This window comes from Ictidomys tridecemlineatus, chromosome 3 (assembly GCF_052094955.1).
Source record: "Ictidomys tridecemlineatus isolate mIctTri1 chromosome 3, mIctTri1.hap1, whole genome shotgun sequence".
In the NCBI taxonomy this organism is placed as follows: Eukaryota; Metazoa; Chordata; class Mammalia; order Rodentia; family Sciuridae; genus Ictidomys; species Ictidomys tridecemlineatus.
In genome coordinates this window covers 161,124,240-161,145,766 of record NC_135479.1, presented here as the reverse complement: position 1 = coordinate 161,145,766, position 21,527 = coordinate 161,124,240, and the positions used below count along the sequence as shown (strand labels likewise).

The window sequence follows — 21,527 nt, the reverse complement described above, 5'->3', positions numbered from 1 at the left end:
TGGTAGCATTGAGTCACTAAAATTAAAGGGACATTCTATATGTTGTTTGTTAAATGGTTAAATTATTTTTGATCTTTAGCTCCATAAAATTTTATCAAATGTAAATAAGTTGCAAGGTAACTGTTGTTTTTTCAGTCCCCAGAAAGTTTTTGCTTTCATTAGTAATTGTCTTCCTGGTCTAACCACCAGACACAGTGGACTAGTGGAGAGAGCCATCTTTTAAAATCCCTCATTCTTCTGTTCATAGTAATTCTTTTCAGGGTGGGCCCCTGAGTAAAAGCAGGTCACAGAGTGCTACTCTTCAGAATCTTTCAGCATTTTCATCAGAGTGCTTCCTTTTCTTTCTGGTAGTGGAAAGTGAAGCTCTCAGGTTGCCACCAGCCATTTCCCACTTCATGGAAGCATGCACTCTGCAGAAAGAAAAGAAAAGAGATGAGAGCAAGTTAGTGCTGGCAGCATATCAATTTTGGTTTTTGTTTTTACTGAAGCATAGCCACAGTTGTGTGTGTGTTCTAGGAAATGCTGCTTTTAGCCTAAGTTTGCTTACGAAGAGTTTCTGTCACTACCATCTAGAAAGCACTGATAAATACAATATATAAAGCTTCTACTTTATTCAGGAATGTTAAAAAGATGCCTTATCAGTATTTTGTATTTTTATTACAGCTTTATTTTATATTTGCACTATATGATTATTTAAGTGAATGATTGAAAACAGTGTATGTTATTTGGTGTATAACTATACTGTGATTTGCATCCTTTCACATTGTCAGATATGCTTCTTGTTATTATTTTTCATTTAATGTCTTTCTGACTAAATTCAACCTTCTCAGGAATTCAACTATTAACTTCTGCTTTCTTTTCTGGCTTGTAAAATGGGGACTCTTTTTATTTGGGCAACTCTGAATTAGTCAATTTGGAAGAATCTCTTGTAAAATATTCTGAATTGGATTTTGCTTTGTGATCAAATCTGAAAGTACAATGGATCCTCCCTATCTATAGATTCTACATCTGTGGATATGGCCAATTGTAGACAGAAAATATTATTTTAAAAAATAACTACTGAACATGTGTACACATGTTTCTTGTCACTATTTCCTAAACAATTAAATAACTATTTACATCATATTTATTTTTGTTTAGAATTATAATGGAGGCATGATTTGAAGCATCTGGTTATACGCAAATAATGAGGGTCATTATTAAAATGGCAAATAATGTGCCATTTTAATGAGGGTCTTGCACATCCTGGATTCTGGTGTTGAGGGTATCTTGCTGCAAATCCCCTGAGGGTAATGAGGGATGACTGCACTCATTTTAATATGACAGTTTTGCTCACCTACTGTTATTTTTGTAATAGACATGTTTAGTTTTAGTTCTACTGTATTATTTTATTGAGGTTTCTCTTTTTGTCTATAAAAATATTCCCCATGGGGTCTGTTTATCTAGCTTCATGTGCTTGTTGTGGGAACATTTGTACACATAGTACACATTCATATGGACTTCTAATATAGAACATGAGTTCCATTTTTTGTTATAATGGTTATCTTTTTAATATAATTTTTTCTTGGGACTTTATCTATTAATTTCCTTCTATAAACAATGGCAACAATAGCGTATTTCTTCTTCCTACTCCTTCCACCACCATTTAATGTTTGTTTTTCTGGCTGAAGGGAGGATAGTATGTTCAAACACAGTCTCTGCAAAAAACAAGGAGCTAAGCAACTCAGTGAGGTCTTGTCTCTAAATAAAATATTTAAAAAATATAGGGTTGGGGATGTGGCTCAGTGATTGACTGCCCCCGAGTTCAATTCTCAGTACTCAAAGAAAAAAAAAAGAGGAGATAGTAGCACCAAAGTTCTGTAAAAGCACAGTGCATAGTCACAAGTTCAATAGTTTTGCCATCTATATTTTAATTTTGGTTGTTGCTTTATAGGAGATAACACTTTACTATGATTTTAAAATTCATAGCCAATGGTTCAATTATGATTTTTAAAAAATTTACTTGCTTTTATTTTTAAAATACATGACAGTGGAATGCATTACAATTCTTATTACATATATAGAGCACAATTTTCCTATCTCTGTATATAAAGTATGTTCACACCAATTCATGTCTTCATACATGTACTTTGGATAGTAATGTCCATAACATTCCACAATCATTGCTAAGCCCTTGCCCTTCCCTTCCCTTCCCACCCCTCTGCCCTATCTAGAGTTTGTCTATTCCTCCCATGTTCCCCCTCCCTACCCCCTTATGGGTCAGTCATCTTATATCAGAGAAAACATTTGGCGTTTGTTTTTGGGGGGATTGGCTAACTTCACTTAGCAAAAGCAGTATGGAGATTCCTTGGAAAACTGGGAATGGAACCACCATTCGACTCAACTATCCCTCTCCTCGATTTATACCTAAAGGACTTGAAAGCAGCGTACTTTAGGGACACAGCCACATCAATGTTTATAGCAGCACAATTCACAATAGCTAAACTGTGGAGCCAACCTAGATGCCCATCAGTATATGATTAAAAAATGTGGCATATATACACAATGAAATATTACTTAATTGTGATTTTCATCTGCTCTGAAACAATATATTTCCGATATTTTCAGTGTGTGGCTCTTTTTTTCCTATACACATTTTTTATAGTTTTTTCTTATATTAATTTTATCTAGATTCCATTATTTTCTTTTTTACATAATGCCTATCACAGAAGGCTTTAGTTATTTACATAGAATCCAATTATAAGAGATTCAAATTGGGTAAGGAATGAAGAATGTAATTCTAGAAATAATAGGATACTCCATTTTTAGATCTATACTACTTTGGGTCCTTAATAGCAAATAGTGGAAGTAACACCTGTATAAGCAATCAATATTGGATCATCATACTTTACAACTTTATATAGGCAGTTTCCTACTATGGAAGAATATCTGTACACTGGATTTTCTAAGAACAGCATTCATTGTTGGGAGGATCAGTTTCACTAGTACAAAATTTAAACTTCATCAATTAAAACAAAAACAAAAATGAGGAGTACCCAAAACACTTTTTTAGTTTTTATAGTCTTCCCAGGGCCATTACATTCTAATATTATTCACACCAGGAAAAGCAGAAATTAAATCTTGCCATATCTAGTTATAATTTCAAGTGGGGTAATAATACTTCATGTTTACATTATGGTTACATTTTACAAAGTACTTTCTTACCCTCATTTCATTTCAATTTCAAAATTTCCAAAGAAATAGACGTTATTATTCATGTTTTATAGGGATGAAAGCATATATTCTAGATGTTATATCTCCATGTTTTATTCTAAATAAGTATAAGAGCTCAGATATGAACTCCAGCCTTTTTATCGTGTTCCTGATCACACAGATGATTAAAAGCATCAAGGATACTTTCAAGCAAGCACTGCAGTGGAGTAAAGAGGGTATAAGAAGAGAGTATGGTTTTAATGAGGTCAGTTTTCACTAGAATTTGGCTGTATCTATCTATTTGAAGTTAACTATGAAATTATAAAATTATAGAATTTAACACTGGAAGTAACTTTAAGATATTTTAAGCCAAGTCTCATTCCTTCAGGAAGATAAGAACTATTATCATGAATTAAACAGCTTGATGAAAACAAGATCAAAAAAGGCAAAAGAACTAGCCATGAATAGGTGATTAAATGGTGAATAGAACCTCAGAAATCTTATGTTATAATGTACGAAACAGGATATGTCATACATATCTTTTCACAAAACTACAATTCCTATTTTTAATATTTTAAGTTATCTTGGTTAATGCTTAAGGTTTTAAGGGAGACCTAAAAAGAAGAATTTAGAAATTGTGCTAACACTATAACTGAAACTTACAAACGGGATGATTTGAATTTAAAATAATCTATTTGTGTTCAAATTCATTGTTTCTTAAAATAAAGAGGGAATAAAACAAAAATAAACAAGTGAAAACAGCAAATATGCTTTCCATAAAAATGCTTAGATAAACAGAAATGAATCAATAACATATTAACAAGTATGTCCCTGGAATAGTTAAAACTGCCATTAAGAGAAGATATATTAGGAAAAAAACAGCTCTCTTAGATCTTGAAGTCATGAGGACTGGGCTAAATTGTTAATGAAATTCTAAGCAGAAACTTTTAATATTGCTTTCTTAATTTTCTTTTTTCCAGAAATGAGACAGTAGCAGTACTCATACCCCCAAGACTGTCGCAAACTCTAAATGAGATCATTTAGGTAAATTACTTAGTACAATTTCAGGCACATAATAAGCACTTGATAAATGTTAATTGTTGTTCATTTCTGTTTCGTTATGGAACATATTGAGACTTATAAAAAGGAGAGACCCTGGGGAAAACCGTGGTATTTCTGTACTTCTCAGTGAACACATACAACAAGCTGCTCCCTAGGCATCCCACAGGCTCCTGCCATGCAGATGTCCCAGGCCTGTGTTTCTTCAAATCTTGGGCTTTTTCACTCTTCAGCTATCTCTGAGAATTCCCTAAATTTCCTTTTCCTTATGCTGCATTTCAGAAAGTCTCAGTACAGCCATCACATTGTGGTGGTTTAACAAAGGTGGAATATTACTTTTAATATCAAATACATAGATATAATGGAAGAGTCTTTTGGAAACAATGGTCAAATGCAGTTCTTTAAAATCTTTTGGCTTAGCAGAGATGCCCATTGGACACTTAGGATGGATACTGGAATTGGTTATGTCGTCCACCAATAGATGCAAGTAAGAATAGGCTCTTTCCCTACCATCCTGAATTTGATTTGGTTTATATATTGTAATTCATTTTATATCACTACCCTAACTTAAAGTAGTAAATCAAATATTGAAGTCTAAACTTAGCCTGAAGGAAGAACTGCCTTTCAGGAGGTGAAAACACTAGAGTCCCTTGAAACAAAATATAATGGAAACCATATGTTCTGCCTACTTCAGTATAATTTTCTATAATCACTGGTGCTTATAATAGTTATTCTAGTTTATTGAGACTACATTCATGTTCCATGTCTCTCAACTTTGAGATCTTCTAGTATTCAAACACTAAAGGCAAACACTTAATCAATATATTCTCCACATGGAAAAGTTTGACCACGGGGCACTTCAAAGAATATCAGATTGCTGATGTGCCATTTTAACCTACTATCTCCTCCACTCCCTCTTATGTGTATACACATGTAAAAGGCTGTAGAATTATCTATATACTTGTCATAATTTAACAGTTTAAAACATTATGGTTAGTAAAAACTTGGTTTTATGGGGACAAATGTGTCTTCAACAGCAAATAGAAATATTGTCATTCTAAATTCAATACTAACTTTTAGCTAAACTCAAATAACAAAAGAAATGATCTAGTAAAACACCTCAACAGGATTAGTGCTCATAGGGCCTCAGACTGCTTTAATGACAAGTCTGTGATGAACATATGATGACATGAAGCTGAATAGTGAAGCTTTGTGGAGGGAAGTGGCATTTCTATAAATCTGTTTTAAATGGTATGGTCTTTGGTGCAGATGCCAGAGACAGTTATGAAACACTTCAAGCAGGGAGTGGATTTCCTAATCATTAGCTGGCCCTCCAGGCATTTTTATCTAACCTACTTCAATTCCAGGTCATGGAGGTTTTGTGTTCCCGTACTATGAAGTACACTGGCATAATTTTTAACTTTACACCTAGAAAGGGCAATATGTAAGAATAAATGTATACATAAAATTCTAGATTATCAAGTGCTTGTGCTACCATGTCAAGTTAAAACAGAAGAAACAAGACAAAAATGGTCTCTTACTTTTTAAAAAATATATATGAATGCTGTGCAGGGATTGTGAGAGTTTGGTGAGTATCTTTGTAAGTCTGAATGGTAACATTCAGAACTCTGTGTCTCACTGTCATCCTTCTCCCTACATCTTTTAATACAAAGATGGTGAGAAAAAATTTGGAGTATATTTGGAAGGACAGAAAGTAAAAGCAGGAAAACTGTAAAAACACTATTTTAAAAAAATAATGAGAATATAATTGCATATTTTCATAATATGCTACAAGTTTGATAAATTTTTAATCTAACACATAAAGGATGGATAAAAAATTATAAGATGTGAATACTGTGTGTGTTTGAAGGTACAAACACATGCAATGAACTCAGCTTGTCTATAGATTGAACTAATTACCATAATTGAAGCTTCGGGGAAGCTGGAGTCTGTGATTTCCATCAATAGACATGGATATAATTAACCAATAACTAGGAGGATGTGGTTCCATAAACTTACAGAATTTTTAGCATCTGCTAGAAGCACATCTGTTGTATTATAGCTTATTGGCACACTATGATTAACAATTCAGTATACTTTAAAATATTTGCATGATATGAGACTTCTATATGTTTGCATACTTATAAAGCTACCATGATTTTCCTTTCCTTACTTTGAAAATTGTTTTCTTTCCTCTAATCTATAAAATTACTAATAGCACTTTATCTTTGTGTGTGAACACACAAGGACACATGCAGATATTTCTTTACTGTAATGTGCACTAACTCAGGCTCAATAAAGATTTTTTAAAAAACTAGCATGTGTACCTAACTAAACCCTCTATTGCACTGTATATAATCTTTTATTAATAATAAGCATCAGGCTAGATTTTAGACACTTTGTAATCCCTCATATTTGCAAGGGATTGCATGCACACAAAACTCTTTTGTAAACATGATAAATCATTATTTATATTAAATGTGTATCTTGTCCTCTACATCATTCTTTCTAAATGAAATTTTCATCATGGGTGTGATGTTCTGTAGTTTTGAAATGGGTGATATGACTTCTCTTCCTTCTCACTTCTCTCCCCAGACCTTATATTTACTATGTTGCTGCTATTACTATGGCTGCTACAGCTACTGATAGTAGGGCTGCTGCTGCTACTACACTACCATCGCTGTAACCACTAGGCTAGAGAAACTGAGTGCTAGAAAATAAACTTTGCCTTTGGGGTTATTTACACATTTGCTTATTTTTTTTCTTTTTCTTTCTTTTCTTCCCTTTTTTTTTTTTTTGGTTCTAGGGATTGAACTCAGAAGTACTCAGCCACTGAGCCACATCCTCAGCCTTATTTTGTAATTTTTATTTATTTTTTTTTTTACTTAGAGACAGAGTCTCACTGAGTTGCTTCTGCTGAGGCTAGTTTTGAACTTTCCATCCTCCTGCCTCAGCCTCCAAACTGCTGGGATCACAGGCATCTGCCACCCTGGCACTCATTGTGTATTTATTGAAGGATTACTGTCTAAAAACTCTGTGCTAGATTCTTGAAATATATAAAGAGGAATTCATTCTTATACCTGCCCCAAAGAAATTGCTGAGGTAAAAAGAAAAACTGTACTACACAAAGTTTTAAACTGGACAAAATCAAGTGAATAGATGGCTAACTGCATTAAATTGAAAAGTGAGGCATTTGGCTTTCTCTGCAGACAATTGGTCACCTAATTTAGATCTGTACACAGACTTGATAAGATAAAATGATTTCTAATAAATAACTGGAATTTTTCTTATTTAAACAAATTATGCCTAAAATAATTAACTTTTCATTTTTTTTCTTTTTAAAGAGAGTTTGCTTAATTCTAATTGAATCTCAGAAACTGTTATGGATCTTCAGTAATAGATGTCACATGTAAGCATTTTAGTATTACATGACAGGCACATCGTTTACTTATAAACTGGGATTTACTTTTATAAAGTAAAAACAGTTACTTAGATACTGAAAAATATTTGGAAAAATAAAAATTACAAGAATTTAATCCTTCTTTTTGTCTTCTTGCTTGTATTTTACATGGGACCTTTCTCTAAAATCTTCACATTTCTTCATTTAAAAAATGCTTAAACAATACATTTGTTTCTCTAGTTATCTATATAATGATTGCGAAACTGTTCATTTTTCAATATGGAATATCATTGAATCAGATATTTAAATTTATTTTTAATTATAAAGGATGATTATACAAGAATTCAGTTGCAAAGAAAGTATAGATATATGGTTAAGTTCTTAAACTGTTTACATAACGTATGTTCAAAATTCTGTTCAACTGAAGAACTGTATTAAAATATTACAATTTTAAGCATAATATTGTTGATTTACTTCTGTTTGTTAAAAAAGACTAATAATATATCCCCAAACATTTCCCAATTGTATGGTAAATTTTTAAAGCTTATTTAACTTTAATGTTTTAAAATTTCACATTCCTTGAATTTCATATTACTCTGAACACCAGAATAGTTCCATTGAGCCAAATCTATTTAGACAAGTTTATTTCCTTTCCAGAATGAAGTCAAGAACAGATTAGGAAGTAAGAAATAAAATATATCATTTCATGTGGATATAGTTACATTTTCCTGCTGCACAGATATCATTGTCATCATGAGTTTTTGATTGGATGGAAGACTGCTCAAATAGCAATCATCAGTAGCTCAGTATAAGTTATATTTCAGTGCAGTCAATAGTAAAGCTGACAATGTGAATGAGTGAATCAAAAGAATATCATGGTTGAATTAGTGATAAAGCCACACTGAGCAGGATGTTTAGATTCCGAAGGGTCTTATTAGTGGGGATCATGTTTATAGGTCAAAAACTGTATACTGGAATCAATCAATCAATAAGTAGTCTAATATTGTTTAGATTCTATTGATTGAAGGAAAGTATACTTAAGGGATATACTTTGGAGGGATAATTCTAACACAATAGTGAAAAAGATTGAATGCAGGATAATTCTAGCAAAAGTGTCTCCTTTGCCAGAATAGGAAAAAATCTGAAAGGCTATATAATACAAATTCTAGGAACAGGGAGAGTGCAGTAATCTTAGGAAGTAAAATAGCAACCATGTTTCTGTACAAAGAGAATGGCTTTGTATTTAGTTCTAATTCAATATAAAGGTTAATACTTCCACAGAGAAAAAAATAGTGGTAGAATTGTTTTTTAATTTTATATCATAAGTTTTTTTCTTATCTCATTTGAATAAATTAACTAGAACTTATTTGGGGTTCTACTCAGGGAAATTTGTAAACAATAAGCAGAAAGTTTTTGAGGATAAAGGCATATCCTCTATATATTTTTTGAAAATGAAAGACCAAATAAACTGAGGAGGAAGAAGGAGGAATAACCTGAGGGACTGAGGAAGTGAGCTCAAGGAAAAGGACAATTCTGTACACTAAACAAACAGTTCGACTTCCTTGGGACCTTTGGTTGATGGTACTATGTAACAATTCCTCAGGAAGGTAACAAACAACCAGAAAACTGCTATATGAAATGTGCAGTTTTACCTCTGGATGGTAAATAATTTAATGTGTCAGCCTGACTGGTTGAATCATTCCACTGGCCTTCTTATGCCTCCAGCTTCCAAATGGCAGATAGTAGGAATTTTCAGCCTCCATAATCACATAAGCCAAACCTTCACATAACAATACCCGGATTAGTAGGTCAAAACTGCAGTCCACATTTTGTTTTATTTTTGTTTTTTGAAGATAAGTGGGAGGAAAAGAATCAAGTGTGAAGGGCTAGCATATCATGTAAGCTCCAGGGAAGGAAAGGTTTCTATTGAGAATGAAATTATCTGCCCTTCTAGTTTAGGAGGATGAAAGCTTAGATTTGAATTTAAGTAGATAAAATGCAAATGAATGGAGTGATATTTTTACACTTCTTACATGATTGAATTTGAGGACTGAGTTTTATATTTTTTTATTAATTCATGAGAAAAGGTACAGTGGGGGAAAATTATATATTGCAGAAGAGAATAAAATAGAGCCATGCGAGAAGAGAGAGATTCCAAAAACTACTGGGAAATAGGCAGATATCCTTTCCACAGATACTAGGCTTAAAGTAAAACTTATTAACCAGGTAAAGATTCATAAGCATAAAATGAGGAATTTATATAACCATACTAAGGAGAGTTTCAGAAAAATATGTCCATCACTCTAAGAAAAGCATAAGGTAAATACTAACACACGACACACAGAGGAGGACCAGCTGAACCTGGTATTGAAGAAGGTATGGAGTATACCACACTGTACACAGAATTTCTCTGACCATGAATCTCATAGAAAATACTTACTGATTTCTTAGTGAGGCCAACTTGGAAATAAATTTCATTTTATGTATAAATTAATATAAACTATTAAATTTCTGTGTCTTAGATTTGGTAATTTTAGCTATTACTACTACCATTAAACAAATAAGAATATAAAAAATGTGGTATAGCTGAATAGAAATAATATTGTTTATGGTAGAACACTTACAGATAGTGCCTGTCTCCTTAGCTTCTTGGCCATTCTTTCTCGGTCTTCTTTGCATTTTTTAGCACACCACACCTTCTCTGATCTTATGGCTTTTCCGGTACCCTTTCTACATAACTGCAGTATTTTTGCCTCAAATATTCACATAGAAGTAATGCCCTCAACTCCCTGGATCTTAGTTTAAGTCTCATCTCAATGAAGCCACCCTATAAAAACTGGAATACCTACTATTGCTTCCTTTTTTCTTTTTTATTAGTTGCTCATGACAATATAATGATCTTGACATATCATACATTTGAATAAAATGGGGTATAATTTCTCATTTTTCCAAGTGTACAGATTGCTTTCTTAATCTACTTGCCCTCTTCTATGTTCTCTTCCATGGTACTCATTACTACTTCCATTACCATGCAGTTTACCTAATGTTTACATTTGTTGCCTCATATATGCCTTCCTCAGTTTGAATATAAGCTCCATGAAGGCTGCTGTTGGTATAGGTAGGCTAGTTTCTGTAGCTCATTTGGAGTTAGAGTTCCTCTCTCACTTATCACATTCTTTGTCAGAGTTCTCCAGAGAAATTCAACCAAGGGAGTTTTATGAGAAATTGGCTTATATTATTAGGAAGGGTGAGAAGTACTACAATATGCTCTCTAAAAGCTGGATATCCATAGAGACACTGATAAAGTTCCAGTACAATCTGAAGGTGTGAGAACCACAGACGCCAGTTATATATGTTTATGTTAAAATCAAGAAGCCCAAGAACCAGAACAGCTATGGTATGATTTCAGCCTGAGTCTGAAGTCCTGAGTGTTGATGGTTTAAGTCCCAATCAGAAGACAGGGAAGACCAATGCCAGCCTAAGCAGGTAATTAGATAGAGATAGAAATAGAGATAGAGATAGAGAGAGAATGAATAAATTAATTACTACTTTCTTTGTCTTTTTGTTCTATTGCTGAATAGGTATTGGATAATGCCCATGCACATAGTCGGCTTTACTAAGTCTACCAATTCAAAAAATAATATCACTTGAAAACTGTTACCACAGAAAGCAGAAATAATGTTAAACCAAGTATCTAAGCACCATGTGATTCAGGCAAGTTGACATGTATAACTATCTGGGTGGTGGTACCAGATAGTTATCCAGGCAGTTTATTTGACCTAGAGCTCCAGGTGTCGAGGAAAGAATTTCTAGGGTTGGGGTGGGGCAATTTTGTCTTTTGAGGGAATCTAGGGTTTCCAGACTTTCAAATGGACCAACCCAGATATATTCATCCTATGTGTCAAGTCTACATAATTTCCAGGAAGCAAGAATATGCACACACATTTCAGGCTGAAGTACAGTTCAGAGAAAATCTTATTAAAAAAATGGGGAAACCCTGAAGCAAAGCTGTCCAGCAGAGGAGTCCTGCATTGAGAGGCAATAGCCTGGCTCTAGTCCTTGTGGCATGTCTAGTCACTGACTGTGTGCAGCTCTGGAGGATGTTTTCTTTGGTGCTGGTGCTCTGATGGATCTGAAGCTGTGAGAGCTGGAGGCTGTCAGTCTACTGTCTTTGCTGCCATACGTTCTCTGAAGGAAGATCTGATAGGCCACACGTCCATGAATACCCCATATGGTATGTGATACTATGTTATGAATTTAAAAGAGGGATATAGAACAAATCTTTCGAAAATTATTTTTGGCAATGGAACCCTCATAAAATTAGTGTTCTGTGACTCCCACATCTGGTGTAGAGAAGAGAAAATTATTTTATTTCTTTTTAGAATAACATATAAGAAAATTCAGTAGTCAGTCTTTTTGCTGGCAATAGAATAAAATGAAAATAGATGATGTCACCAAAGTAAGAATGTATATTACAGACTAGGACTATCAGCTGACATACTATGTGGTTAAATGGTAGATTAATCAAATACATTTCAGAATTTTGAATCCTACATTGGATGACTAAATCTTCCTCTCTAAAACTTTTTCTTCTCAGATTTCAAAAGCATGACTTTTGGCTGTGCTCGTACATTTCCAACTTTTTCTATTCAGAGTCTCTGATTCCCTGGTCTGTCGTTGGCAGCTACAACAATGCGTGCTCTTCTCTCCTGTCGAGGGGTGTATGGTCGGCTGACAGCCCAGCTTCTGTTGCCCTGCTCATTCCCTTGACCCTCACCTTCAATCAGATAACCTACCCTCACTTCATGCTGGGCATGACCCATTCTCTAGCAAGATCCTTTGTATAAGAAATTTCCTATCAGCTTGCCTAAAACTTTCTTAAAGCAGAGCTCTAGTGTAAAACTCTTCCAACTCAATTCTGCTTTTCCTCCCTTTAACCCCCAGTGGCATTTACTATTAAAAGATTCTTGCATGTCTAATCCCATATTGAAGTCAGCTTCTCCAAGAAGCCAAAACAATGATACAAGTCACTTATATTCTTTAGCACTTTATCCTTGGTTATCTTCCATTCTCACTTTGTTCTTTCATATTTTGCCATTATTTTATACCAGATGATCCTAAAGATACTATTTAAGATCTTTTAGAGTTAACTTACCTTCCCTCCCCCATCTCTCCATCTACTAGGTTTAAAAGGAACCTAAGGCAATTCTTTCGATGCTCACTAAAGACTCACTTTGTGCTTTATTATAACGGAACAATGTCCAGTTTCTGGAACATGACATATCTGTCACGCCATTGCATTTGTGTGCATGTCGTTCCTAAGTAAGGGACACCTTTTCCCTTTTTATGTTCCTGGAAAACTGTTCAGAATTCTGACTCTGTTACATATCATCACCTTTTTGAGATAGTTCTGTACTCTCTCCCAATCCATGAATTTTGTAACCACCTTCTTTCTCTGCTCATCTCACAGTTAGTCATTTCCAAAGCAACCTGTTCTAGTCTGTATTCTGGCTTCTATAGAGAACGCACTATAATACACACATATTTACCTCTATTCAAGAGCCGACAATAAGTACAATGATTTACTTGCCTGTTTCATTTACAAAGTTGTCAGTTCTTCTAAGGTAAGATGAAGACTTTATATTCATTTTGGTGCCCAACTTGACGAGGTCTGTGCCTAATCGTTAGAAGATACTTTAAAGTGCTAGCTAAATAAACTGCGCCATCTGACATATGATTATGCTAAACAAGGCAATGGCTTTTAATTCAAGAAAGTTGAGGACCCTACAGGAGAAAAAAAAACATAATGTTTGCTGATGCATTTTAATAAAAAAAAAATAAGAAACTCTAACAAACAGGAAAATAGTCCTGAAACAAGGAAATTAGAGACATTAACCATTCACTTATGTTTGGATTAAATTATTGAAAGGCCCTGGCAAATAATGCATGTAAGGTTTTCAACCTCATTTTTTTTCACAAACTCGTCAAAGCCTTCTTGTTTATACTTAAATAGTAAGAAACCTAAAGGATGTGGCTTGTTTTGAAATATGACCGTGTTCATGCTTTTGCTGAGAGGTCTGGTTTTGGCAGTCTAACCTATGTCATAAATTTACCACAAGCAGTTATGGATCTGCTCTTAGCAACCCAAATAATAACTACTCAGGAAGGACTAGATTTACAGGGGATTTTTGAAGGGAAAAATGAGCATATCAGTTCTACCCAGAATATTCATTGAGTATAAGTAGTTAGAATCAAGATATATTAGAAAATAAACTTAAGTAGGGATGTTTCAGAATTTGCAAGTCAAAACTAAGATTTCTTAGTAAATGGAATGAAAGAAGGTGAATGTAGACGGCTAACAGCTGTGTTAGCCCTGGATAATCATGGGAGTGTGTTCTCTGTGGGGAGGCTACAGGTTTTCCAGAGTTTGAGTTGAAACAAGCTTTCTCTTCTACTTTTTGTCAGGGCAGGAAGAGGTTCTGTATCACTCACATAATGAAAATTATCTTTCTTAGTTTCTTTGTAATTGAGGTGAAGTTCACCTACTGTAAGATTAACAATTTTGAATTGACCAATTTAATGGTATTTAGTATATTTACAGTGCTCCATAAACCTATATAGTTTCAAAATATTTTTATAACTACAAAATATTCATTAGACAGTTTCCCCATTTCTCTCTTCCGCCAGACTCTGGCAACCACCATTTTATGTTCTCTCTAGGAATTTACCTATTAAAGATATTTCTCATAAATAGAATCATACAATATGCTAACCTTAGTGTCTGACATCTTTCCCTCAACACAAGATTTTTGAGGCTCACCCATATTCACTACTCCATTAATGTCCATGTTCAGCCTGTGTCAGTACTTCACATCTGTGAGCAGAATATTGCCGCAACTCGGCTGAGCACAGAATCACAAGCCGCTCGAGCAGAAACAAAGTTTTATTTTAAAAAGGCCGCCAGTGCCCCGTGTGCGCCCTGCTAGCAAGCTGGTCCACACACGTGTGTGCGTCTACTGGAACCGGGGGGCCCGGACCTCCCCCGGAAATTCCCTCCTACTATCCTTCCCCAACCAATGTGAACTCTCCGGGAGTCCCGTAACATGAGTCCCGTAACAGGAGTCCTGTAGCAGGCGAGGTGAACAGCAGGAGTCTAATTTCCATATGAATGTAAATCTTAACATAATCATATCATCTCAATGGCTAGCTGGCAGTCACCTAAACCAAAGGTGCCATGTATCATAATACTTTTGCTGTGGCTCCTAGCAGAATATTACCCCACCACATGCATATACCACAACTTTTTTACCCATTCATCTGTTAATGAGCAGATAGACTGTTTATACCTTTGGCTATTGTGAATCATGCCTCTATGACACACATATGTATTTCTTGGGTCTATTACCATCATTTCTCATTTATTCAATCATGTGACTTGCAATGATGAGACCCTATGTGCTGAGGTCTATATAAGAATCCAGGAACAAAATGATGAATAATTTAAGGTTTCTGTCTTCTGGGAACTATCTACTGATAGGGAATGGTCATGAAAGCTAACAAATTTCAATACCATTTTTTACCTCTATAATGGGAAAATGAATGATGTCCTTGAGGAACATAAGATGCAGAAAGGATTGTTTTTCTCTTTACCTCTTTGTGTTCCTATATTTTGATATCTGCTGGCTTTCACAACCACTTTCACATTCATTCCATTAGAGTGCTCCTCCCTCTAAAATATAGATGATTATCTCTTTCATTTTACTTAGTATAGAGATCAAAACTAATGTATTGATATAACATATCAATACATTAGTTTTGATCTCTATCCTAAGTACTAGAAGCTATACTACTTTTGCCAGAATCATCAAGAGGATCTTGGCAATAGGGGCTCTGTAGAGTAATTAGTTTCAGTCAGGATATCAACAGAGAACAGAGGATAGAATAGAAGATAATTTAATAGTTGGACTATTTACAGAGTGTGGACAGGACCAACAGGTAGCAAACAATAGATGGGAAGTACCTAGGAAGTAACAAAACAAAGGGAATCTATTGCTACTAGAAGGGGAAATAGGAGGAAAATAATTTAGGAAGACCTATTGAGAGTCAGACCTATAGGAAGACAGCATCGTGGGAGGAGTTTCTGTGTTAAAGGGTTGTTTCAGTCACAAATGAAGAGCTGAGGCAGAGGAATCAAAGGATGGCCAACTTCTCATTTTCTGAACTGCTGGAGAATTTTCCTAGAGATTTCCATGGGCCAACTCTACTGTGCTGCCATCTATGTTAAAACCCAAGAACAAATTGATGAGTCAGGAGTCAGGAGAGCCTGCATCATTAAAGGAAAGTGCACCAGTATGGCAGAGACAGATAAAAATGGGTGAAGGCAGGAGGTGGAAAAGCAACCATCACACACTGACGAGAGACAATGAAAACTAGTTCTGTTACTACTTGAGTTATAAATATAGGGGCTTGTTGCTTCAACAAAGATACAAGACTTTACACAAGAGACTAGTTAAATTAATCCTTGGGAAAAGAGAACACAGTTACACCTGAGAGGTAATAAGGGGACATAAGCATGTGAACAATAGTAAAGACTGTGGCAGGATATTCAGACTGGAGCAATTGCAAAGGGTGGGAGGATCCAAAACTTCAGGACCTACTCAGAAACCAGGAGCTTGCATGTTATGGCCTGTTGCATGCTATAGAATTTGAAAGGACTTTATGATAAAATTTAGAAATGCTGGTGACGAAGCGATCCACAAGAACTCTGACATTCAGACATCATCAGATGAACCCTTTCAACAGGTTAAGGGAGAGAGACCTCTCTGTTGTGGAAGCCTATACCCTCCACCTATGCAAGTTACCCAACTGGAGAGTTTTCCATAAAGCCCTTGTTTATGTTATACAGGAGGAGAGGAGAGCTAGAGTAAACATTTCCTAGGATGGAATCACTGATTTGATGGATTTTCTGGGAAGTCTGTGTGGAGGTTCAGAGCAGACCATGGGTTATTTGAGTTTTTCTCATGTGTTTATGTGTATGTATACTAGTCCAGGAAAAAGAAAATACAGTTACCTAAGTCTCAATTTGTATTATTCATGTTTTTAAGTCCAAGTTCCTCTCTATAATTATTTCCCTTTCCCTTTTTAGGGGAGGGAGCAGGAGGTACTGGGAATTGAACTCATGGGCACTCGACCCACTGAGACACATCCCCAGCCTTATTTTGTATTTTATTTAGAGACAGGGTCTCACTGAGTTGCTTAGCATGTTGCTTTTGCTGAGGCTAGATTTGAACTTGTGATCCTTCTGCCTCAGCCTCCCAAGCTGCTGGGATTATAGGCACATATCACCACACCCAGCTATAATTATTTCTAATAATCATGATTATAATAATATAAAACTAACAAAAATATCATAGAACTTAAGATTCATAAAGCTTTAAAGGGAGAGAGAAAGCCACTGATATTCGTGGTACTTTCTGGTCTGCCTTCTCTGGAATTTGTTTGCTTTAAAGCATTTTGTAGTTAGAAAAAGGAATCCCTGCTTGGAAGCTGGATTTGTGAGGCTTCAAAATGTGGAACAGGGTTGAGCTGTCCCACTGCATGAGGCTCAACGGGTTGTCTTGTTCTCACCAATCAACCTGCCATTCCCAGGGACGCTTAAATCTATTATATTCAGACAAACAAAAAGTGAATCTTTGGACCCAGTCCATCTTCTTTAAATGTGAATATTTTGAACAATTTAAGCAAAGGTTAAAACATTCTCGGATCAGAGATGAAATATGCTATCTAGAAAGGATTTACTAATCACATTTATTGGTTTCATTTAATTCTACAAGAACATTTGCTAACAATAAGTCAATGTTAATGCTGATGATGCATGTATAAATAGCGTGACAAAATGTTTTCAAAGTGTTCTCATGCTTTCTTTCTCTTTTTCTTTCCTTCCTAATGTTGCAAATTGACTCAAAGATATCTTTACATAGTAGTTATACTAGAAGTACATTTTTTTAAAAAAGCAACTGGCTATTTATGACTTTCACACAATATAAGTCGATCTTAGCAGTTTTGAAATGTTTCTATAACTACAAAAAATACAAAATCATGCAATTCTGTTGGTTCAGTTTTAATTCACATATTCAATAATGAATTTTAATTTTGAAATTGAATTTTGAGGTAAAATATTCTATATAGTCATTTGTTTATATATTATATAGACTATCCAGATACATGCCTCAATCTATAACATATTGCTTTAAAAATTCTGTAAAATCTGGTTGCTGATTTTTGAATTATTTTTCTCAACATAATTGCCAAATTTTCTCTATTATTAAAATAAATGTTCTAATAATTCACTTTCCTTTCCATTAGTGTGGATGTAAGATGGACAAAATTATGAAGCATGGTTTCATGAGATGTAAGATCTTCAGCTCTAACCTTTTATATTTTTTGTTTCATAGTAAAAAGCATAAGCCCTGTGTAATATAAGGTCCTTCATTGTGGACAGGAACTTTCAAACTGGTGAAAATAGTGTCTATTGTGATTTTCTTACACATAAGCTAGCATAATAATTGTACATTTTGTGATTATTCAATTAACGGCTGTCTGTTCCAATGTTTTCTAACAGTCTTAAGGACAAAGACTGTGTGTCTTACTTAATATTTAATATCCATGTTATATAGAATCATGCCTTCAATCTGTGGAGAGAAATATGTTTGAAATTAGAAGAGGCAGCCTGATCTCAACTCCCCTGATCTCTTCTTTGGAGTACACATAGGTCTCTGGACTTTTTTTTTTCTTTTTTTTTTTTTTTTTGGCTTTTGCTCTTTTATTAAGTCCAACTCAATTAACTAGCAACAGCAGCAGCTGTGGTTTCAGGCTGATAGGCCACAGGGCCAGGCAAGACAGTTTCTTGCAGAGTGAGTGCCACATCCCCACCCAGGGGAAGGTTCCATCCTGTGGCTCTCTGTCCTCCAGCCTGCCTGGATTCTTGAAGGGAAGGGCCCCACAATATCAGCCATGGTGGTCCCAACTCCCCCTGAGGCTGGGAAGATGGACAGGTAAGAACACACAGGGAGAACATGAGAGGTTCCCATCAAGTTAGCAGGGTGCCTGCTGAACCTCTTGGAGATGTCAGCTTCAATCAGCTTCTGAAGCTCCTTGGTCTTCTCCGCAGCAGGTGTAGCTTGGGCTCTGGAACTGCCTGCTCCTGAAGTGCCTCCTGCTACTTCTGCACCATCAGCTCTTTCTTCAAAGCCAGCAGTTGGGACTGTTTCAGTTTTTGCTAGGGGAATTACATCACTCAGTCCACCTATCTTGGTGTGGCCAGAATCATGAACAGGTGTTGGATCTAAAGACCAGTGAGCTGACCAATAAGATCCTGAAGTATGGACACCATGGTAACCATCTTCTCTTTGGACTGGCCTTGTAAGATGGTGGGAGCCAACTGGAACTGGCTCATGGATGGGATGTCGGCCTTCTCACTCATCTCCACTGCTCTCTGGGACAAGAAGGTCTCAAGCTCTGTGAATTGATTCTGGGTCTGAGGGTATTCAAAAAGTGTCAGAGCATCTGGGCCCCTAGCAACACCTTCTGGAGCCTGGGTTCCTGCTTCAAGCCCTGTGATCTGAAAAGCAGCAGCAGCATCTCCTCAGTCTTTCCCCTCAACCCCAGGGGGCTTTGCCTCCAATTCCAGGAAGATGTCCCAGTTGATTCCAGAAGCCTCAGCAGAGATGCCTGCACTGGAAACTGCCTCCACCCCAAATTTCTCTAGTCGATCACATCTTCTTCCAACTGCTCAGGAGACTCCTCCAGGTATGGCCACTCTACTACAGAAAGCTTTGTTCCTCTCCTCCATTCCTACACCATTGAATTTCCCTGTTTCTGCAAGTACTGCAGCATAGGCAACACCTGCTTTGTGGGACTTTCACATAAAAAACCCTACACAGGCCTGGTATAGGTCCCTGGCTTCCCCCAGGGACTGAGCCCCTACTTTAATCTCAACCAGCCAACTTAGCAGGTCCTTCATCAGGGCCAGCAGTTCTCTTCAGATATTGTCTCTCATGATGCCATACTGCTTGCAGGAGTGATAGAACTGCTCACGCATCTCAGCTGGCCCTCCTCCTCGCAGCTCTATTCTTGTTTACAGCAGTCAGGCTGCAGCAAAATAACCGGGGGTGACGAATAACTTGTGTACCTTGATACAGCAGGAGTAGGAGCCGTTTATTGTAGGACAACAGAGGTATTTATACATTCCACACAGCTTATCTTAATTAACATAAACTAGATACAGCAGTCAACCAATAAGGAATCTCCACACTTAATGGCTCGCTGGTGTTACTTCACAAACCACTCCCTCTGGCAAAATGCCAGGCACCATCCAGACTTGTTTACAGACTCTAACACTTGTTGACAGCTGCTGGAATTTAGCAATCTGCTTCTTCAGCAAGGGGATCTCCTAGTTGACATACCGTACCAAGAGGCTAGAGAGTTCCACTAAGTAGGTGCTGCCCTTCTCATACAGGGCTCCGATTTCTTGCTAATCCTACATCCAAGAACCAGCCAGAAAGGTTCTATGTGGAAGCTTCATTACCTTTGACAAGTTCCAGGATTCTTAGTGGAAATAGGGAATAAAGGATTCAAAGAGCAGCTGGACAATCTCTTCTCTCTCTGGCATGTCCTGGATGACATCATTGATCTTCTCTTGAGTCTTCAGCACTAGACTCTGCCATATCAGTTTGCAATGACTTTCTTTCCACCAGCCAGTCCAGTGGCTTGCTGGTCTGGATGTCAATGGGCAAGTGCTGATGATCCTGCATCCTTCCTCCACTTCCCCTTTTTGTTATCTTGATCCAGATCTTTGTGTGCCATTCCTTTGTCCCAGGAGGGTTCCAGGGCATTCTCTACCTGATCTATGGCTCATCCTAGCACAGTAATGAAAGGTACATCTAGTTGCAAAATAGAAATGGATTAGCATGTATTAGAAATTGCTTATCAGTAACCAGTGCTGTACTGACTGCCTTTTCAAATAACTCCTCCCAATCTCTTGAACAGCTTATACTACACAAGCTTTGGGTCTGTGATTGTATCTCTGTGAGGTTTGCTCTTTTGATCTGAGTTTCCTGATTCATCCATCTACTGAACTCTGAGAGAAAGATTTTGCTATCTTGGCAATCAACATAAATAAAGAATTCTAGTTTTAATCCTCTGAAAATAAAGTTTCTTCTTATCTACCACTATAAGCTAAGATCTTCTATAAAGGCTTTTTTTGAAAATAACTCGCCCTGTGCTTGTACATTGCTTCTCTGAGTGCCTGAACTTTTGGTGACTCCCTCAGGTAACTTCAGTAATAGATTGATACCATAGACACCAGATGGGTCAGAAGCTCATTTCCTGGTTAAATGGATATTTAATAAATAGATGTGCGTTTTAATACTATTTTTTATATGCCATGCAATTTTTCTTCATTAGCAGAAACATTTTATGCAATATTTTATGCAATATCTAAATCAATATCTACAGAAAACTTCAACATGGTGATTTTTAATTAGATTCTTAAAGACAAAGGAAAAATGCAGCAGACATATTGAATGCCTATTCTGTGCTGGGCACCTTATTGGGCATTTTACATGGGTTGTAGCAAGAAAATCCTACTATTTAGGCAATCATATGGTACTATTCAATGACATAGTCATATTAATTCAAATGGACTTTTTTTCTTTAATATACCCCATAACTCTAGAAATAATATTAAAAAATGATGTCTATCAATGTTATTACTGATAGATTTCGCTTTTTTATGAAGAAAGTCTTCATACTCATATTTAACTATGAGATTACAGATCTACTTCAGAATTTAATCCTTTTGGACCCTTTTTAACAA

At 36.0% G+C, this 21,527-nt stretch overlaps 1 pseudogene; it reads right to left on the bottom strand.

The window, feature by feature from the left end:
• Positions 1–301: 301 nt before the first annotated feature.
• On the bottom strand, positions 302–20,466 carry LOC101967524 (CDK5 regulatory subunit-associated protein 3-like; annotated as a pseudogene).
• Between the last annotated feature and the right edge of the window lie 1,061 nt (positions 20,467–21,527).